The following is a 6324-nucleotide window of genomic DNA, read 5'->3' as shown; positions in this document are numbered from 1 at the left end:
TAGCCGCGACAGTTTATTTTGTTCTTTGTAATGCAAGTGCCAGACTTAATGTTCCCATTTCAAAGAAGCATCCACTTCAGAGAAAGCCTTCTCCAATAAACCCATGTCAGCCGCTAGGTAGAGCCAGGCCAAATCCCCCCACCGAAGTCCCTTTATTTAGAGATCTTGGTTGATTTTATAACTGATCATTTGGGCTACTAGGTTCTTTTCTCTTCTGCACTTCAAATTCTTGCTGGTATGCTTTAAATTCACCGACAAAGAGTGAGCCCTGAAACTCTGGGTCCCTACCTAGTCCCCCATGAAAGGCCTGTACACCCTCTCTCTCTGTTAACCGTGATTGTTTTATTCTGATTAAAGGAAGCACATTCTAACCTAGCAGGCAGTTGCCCTCAGGACCTGGGAGCTCACCAGGAAATGCGGCCCATCCTGGGTAGCTGCCTATTATCATGGAAAGATGAACAACTTTGTTGCAGAAACCAGCGGCACCAGCCCTTTGAAAACCCCAGCCCTTTGCATACCGACAGGCCTTTGCAAACCCCTAGCCTGCATCACCTGTAATCTGCCCATTTTGTGTACCCATTCTTATCCCTTTTGCCTACTTCCCCACGTAATCTTTGTCCTTCTACCCAAAATAAGCAGCTGGCTTATGGTGTGAGGCAGAGCAGATTTTTGTGGATGACCTGCTGCTCTCCCATTCTGCCGGCAGTATTGGAATAAACACTCATATATGATTCAACACTGTCTCTGCTGAATTGGCTCAAGTAGTGACAGGCAGCCCGGACCCACTGATTACTGTCTGGTTACACAACCACATGGGTCATGTTTTCCTACCTTTTTAAGCATCTCATGTATCTCTCAGTGAGTCAGTTCCAGATTTAGAATTGTTGTCATCCGTTGAGATTCTTGGTTTCTTGGCCATAGTAGGGAGAAGAAACTCTTGATAAATCTCTGTGTCTTATTATCCTAAAAAATAATCTCTCTGTGACATCAACAGAATGGTAGTGTGAGAGGTCCTTCTGGGTTCTCCCCTTGAAGTTATAAGTCAGACAGCGATAATTCAACAAAGGATTCCCTGCTCAACACACAAGCATGTCTGAGAGATCTACGTGTTGAGACCTCTGAAGGTGGGTGAGTAGGAGCAAATAAGGGAAGCAATAAGAGGGGAGAGCAGAGACAGGGCCATGGATGCAACCTGGAGCTCACTGTGGGTTGTGGGAGCAGGGGACAAATCAGGCTGCAGCGTGCACACTCTGAAGCCCCCAGGACAGAGAGGTAGCATAGCCATTGCTGCCTGAGTGTAGCATAGCCATTGCTGCCTGAGTAGTCAACACATACTGTGGCTGAACCCAGTGACCAGGGCAGAAGTGGAACACAGAGGTGTGGCCGCTGTGGTCTAGCAGCCACCATTGCCAGGCAGACAAAGCTACAGAGCCTGGCCCCATCCCATGCATTCCCAGAGCTAGCAGCAGGCCCTAGATGAAGCTGTAGCAGTTAGGTGTCGAGTTACAGAGCACACTCTCCACAGCCCTGAGAACTGGAGAGGCAGAAGAATTCCTCTCTGAGTGGCAGGCACACGCTGTGGCGAATCTCAGTGACGGGTGGAGATACAGAGGCGAGGCAGCTGGGATCTGGCAGTTACCATTACTAGGAGGAGAACAAAGCCACAAACGCATGAGCCAGCCTCTCCCAGCCCACCCCTCCCCTCCCCGAGCCATCATGGCAGAGCTCAGTGGGGGCACCTGGGATACCTCAGGCTGTACTGCTCGCAGCATCTAGGGGGCAACTCTGGGATCTCACAGGCGCTGAACCCCAGTGCCCACCGTATCCCCCCACAGGGTGGTGCCCTGAGACCAAGGTGACCTGGTCACAGAGGAGATTCCCACCTCCCCAGGGAATACAGGGCATTTCCACCACCCCTCAGAGCTCCGAGATACCAGAGAATTGAAGAGAAACTAAAAACTTGTGCTTCAGTGCCACCTACTGGAAAATAAAAGAAATATTCCTTATCAACCTGCTAAACAGAGAAGTGATAAACACTTTTAAAAAAAGCAGATTTCATCCACTCATCTAATGATGGGTACTTGGGCTTTGCTATTGTAAATAATGCTGCTATGAACATAGGGGTATATACTGTCAACAATAAAAAAAGCAGATTTCATTCTCATAAATGCCTAGGCAGAGAAATAATCCATCAGATACCATGAATAACCAAGGTAACAAGGCAGCTCAGAAAGAAAATGAAAAATCTCCAGAAAATAAACTTAAAGACATGGAAATACATGATTTAAATGACAGAAAATTCAAGATTGCAGTTCTGAAAAAATGCAATGAAATATAAGAAAACTCAGATAGGCAGCTTAATGAACTCAGAAATAAAATGAACAAACTCTTACCATTTGCAATGGCATGGATGGAACTGGAGAGCATTATGCTAAGTGAAATAAGCCAGTCAATGAAGGAAAAATACCACATGATCTCACTCATTCATGGATAATAGAGACCATTATAAACTTATGAACAATAATAGACACAGAGGCAGAGCTGCCTCAAACAGATTGTCAAACTGCAGCGGGAAGGCCGGGGAGGTTTGGGGGGCAGGAGGGAGGGGGGTAAGAGATCAACTGAAGGACTTGTATGCATGCATATAAGCATAACCAATGGACATAAGACACTGGGGGGTAGGGGAGGCCAGGGGATTGTCAAGGGTGGGAAAAAAAGGAGACATATGTAATACTCTTTGTAATACTTTAAGCAAAAAAAAAAAAAAATCAATAAAAAAAGAAATAAAATGAACAAAGAAAAAGAGAACTTTATTAAAGAGATTCCATATTTAAAAAAGACTAAATAGAAAATCTGGAGCTGAAGAACTCAATAAAATAGATGAAGAACTAGCTAACGAGCTTAGGAAATAGAGCTGATCAGATGGAGGAAAGAACTAGTGATAGTGAAGATAGAAATCTAGAAATGATAAAGATGGAAGAAAGCAGAGATTTGAGAGTAAAAAAAAAAGAGAGAGAGAAAAACTATCTGATTCCATCAGAAAGAGCAAGCTATAGTAATAATAGAGGAATATGTAAATTGTCCAGGATGCCATCACAGTAACAGTAATGACCAGCAGGCTGCCTGGGGTGACCAGGCCAGCAGGGGGGTTAGTGAGGGACGACCAAATGACTGAACAGCAGGCTGCGTGGGGTGACCAGTCTGACGAGGGGGGGGGCAGTTGGGGGCAACCAGGCTGGCGGGGGAGGGGCAGTTGGGGGACACCAGGCTGGCAGGGAGGGGCAGTAAGGGGTGACCAGGCCAGCAGGGTGAGAGGGGCAATTCGGGGTGATCAGGCAGGCAGGCAGGTGAGCAGTTAGGAGCCAGTGGTCCCAGATTGTGAGAGAAAATATCCATCTTTCCTCCATCTGATCAGCTCTATTTCCTAAACTTGTTAGCTAGTTCTTCATCTCTTTTATTTAGTTCTTCAGCTCCAGATTAGGCCCGATCTCCGGGATCGGGCTTAAATCGGCAGTCAGACATCCCCCGAGGCGTCCCAGATTGGAGAGGGTGCCGGCTGGGCTGAGGGGACTCCGTCTCCCTGTGCATGAATTTTGTCCACCGGGCCTCTAGTATAAGAATAATAGTTATACCAGAAGAAGAGAGGAAGAAGGGAAGAGAGAACCAATTCAAACAAACAAAATTGATGAGAATTTTACAAACCTATGGAAAGATCTGGATCCTCAAATCCAGGAAGCACAGAGAACAACTAATTAACTCAATCCAAAAGACCTTCTCTAAGGCACATTATATTAAAACTGCAAAAGTTAATGATAAAGGGCCGCGTCGCCCTGTGCCTCTGGGACCATGCTGTGCTGGCTGCGGCCGCCTGCCAAGACACTGGGCCACTGCGGCCTTATAAGACCCTGTCCCAGCAGCTGGACTGCAACGGGGATGGCATGGTGAACATCGGCGAGCTGCAAGAGAGGATCTGGAACCTGGGTATCCCCCTGGGCCAGGACGCCGAGGAGATAATTTTTACTACTAGTGATATCGACAAAGATGGGAAGCTGGATTTTGAAGAATTTATGAAGAACCTTACAGACCATGAGAAAAAAAATGAAATTGGCATTTAAGAGTTTGGACCAAAATAATGATGGAAAAATTGAGGCTTCCGAAATTGTCCAGTCTCTCCAGATATTAAGGATAACTATTTCTGAAAAGCAAGCAGAGTTGATTCTTCAAAGCATTGATAGTGATAGAACGATGGCAGTGGGCTGGGAGGAAGGGAGGGACTACTTCTTACTTAATCCTGTTACAGATATCAAGGGAATTATCCGTTTCTGGAAACATTCCGTGGTACTGACATAGGAGACAGTTGAACTACCCCGGATGAATTCATGGAAGATGAAGAAAAGTCGGGACAGTGGTGGAGGCAGCTTCTGGTAGGAGGCATTGCGGGTGCCATCTCCCACACAAGCACTGTGCCCTTGGATAGTCTCAAAGTCATGATGCAGGTCCATGGTCCAAAATCTGACAAAATGAACATATATGGTGGCTTCTGGCAGATGGTGAAAGAAGGAGGTATCCACTCCCTTTGGAGAGGAAACAGCACAAATATTCTTAAAATTGCCCTAGAGATGGCTGTCAACTTCTCAGCATATGGACAGAACAAGAAGATGCTTACTGAGGAAGGACAAAAAACAGGGACCTTTGAGAGATTTGTTTTTGGTTCCATGGCCGGAGCACCTGAACACACGTTTATTTATCCTATGGAAGTTTTGAACACCACACTGGCTGGGGGCAGAACTGGGCAGTACTCTGGCCTGTTCCATTGTGCAATGAAGATTTTGAAACACGAGGGCATGGGAGCTTTCTTCAAAGGTTATATTCCCAATCTACTAGGCATCAGACCTTACACAGGTATGGACTTTGCTGTGTATGAGCTCCTGAAGTCCCATTGGCTGGATCATTTTGCCAAAAACACTGTGAACCCCGGAGTGGCAGTGTTGCTGGGGTGTGCCACCTTGTCCAGCACCTGTGGGCAGCTGGCCAGCTACCCATTGGCTTTGGTGAGAACACACACGCAGGCTCAAGCCATGATCGAAGGAAGCCCACAGCTGCGCATGGTTGGCTTCTTTCCACGAATCATTTCCAAAGACGGGATACTGGGACTTTACTGAGGCATCACCCAAAATTCATGAAGGTGCTCCCGGCTGTAGGCGTCAGCTATGTGGTTTATGAAAATATGAAACAAACTTTAGGAGTCATCCAAAATAATATGTTGAACTTTTTGTTTGCTTTAGCGCGATTATACTGAAACTAGAGGCCCAATGCACAAAGATTCATGCAAGAATGGGCCTTCCTTACTGTGGCTGCCGGCACCGCCTTCGCTCCCGCCGGAGTCGCCTTTCTGCCTTCCCATGCTGCCCAGAGGCCCGGAGCGGCTGGGGCTATGCGGAATGCTGGCTGCTTGGTGCCTGCACATACAAATTAACTTGCCATCTTTGTTGGGTTAATTTGCATATTCACTCCTGATTGGCTGGTGGGTGTCATGAAAGTACTATGAATTTGCATTTTTCTCTTTTATTAGTGTAGATTCTCAGTAATCTCTAGAAGGACTTTTTCTTCTAGAATTGCAAATTGATGGCAAAAGAAGTATTTTTTCACAAAAAGGAAGAGCTTATCAATGATCATTTAAACATTTGGGTTCAATTTTCTATATACAGGAATGTTTAAAAAAATCATAGTTTTGATAAGCTCATACAATTTTGAAAAAGCCAGAAAATTGAATTTTATCTCTTTTTCTTACTCCTTTCTACAAATCTCTGTCCTGAGTCCTCAATCTGAAACATGAACCTGCTTGAACTAAATCTGTTTTGTGTGGTGTAATCATAAATCATCCATCTTTATTTTTGGATGGTTCAAGTTTATGACAGCTTCTTTATACTTGTCTTTTTCTTAAACGCAAGATGATTAGAAAACCTCAACACTTAAACTGTTTTATATATTTTGAATGCCTGTGTAGACTTCTTAACATTTCCTTGTAGAGCTGTTAATAGAAAGTCATTGCATGAAAGACATACCTTCCGGCAGGCAAATAAATATAGGGTTTCTATTCTTACCCTCTTTTAAGCTGAATAAGAATGAACATAAGTGGCTGGATTTCAAGGCATGCGAATACCCTTGTCTATTGATATCATTTTTGTATAAGGAGGAGTGATGAAATAAAACTTATTTCTGTGGGCCTTTTTTTTCTTTTCCTTGCACTGTAATTTGGTTCCTAAGAGGACACACAGACTGTCAGCATATTCCTGTTACGTTATCAACACAAGGCAACTTATT

At 44.9% G+C, this 6324-nt stretch overlaps 1 pseudogene; it reads left to right on the top strand.

Annotated features, from left to right (window-relative positions):
* The first annotated feature begins 3809 nt into the window (after positions 1-3809).
* Positions 3810-5299, top strand: LOC132226554 (mitochondrial adenyl nucleotide antiporter SLC25A24-like; annotated as a pseudogene).
* The last annotated feature ends 1025 nt before the right edge of the window (positions 5300-6324 follow it).

This window comes from Myotis daubentonii, chromosome 2, assembly GCF_963259705.1.
Source record: "Myotis daubentonii chromosome 2, mMyoDau2.1, whole genome shotgun sequence".
Lineage (NCBI taxonomy): Eukaryota > Metazoa > Chordata > Mammalia > Chiroptera > Vespertilionidae > Myotis > Myotis daubentonii.
This window is presented reverse-complemented; position numbering and strand designations above follow the sequence as displayed.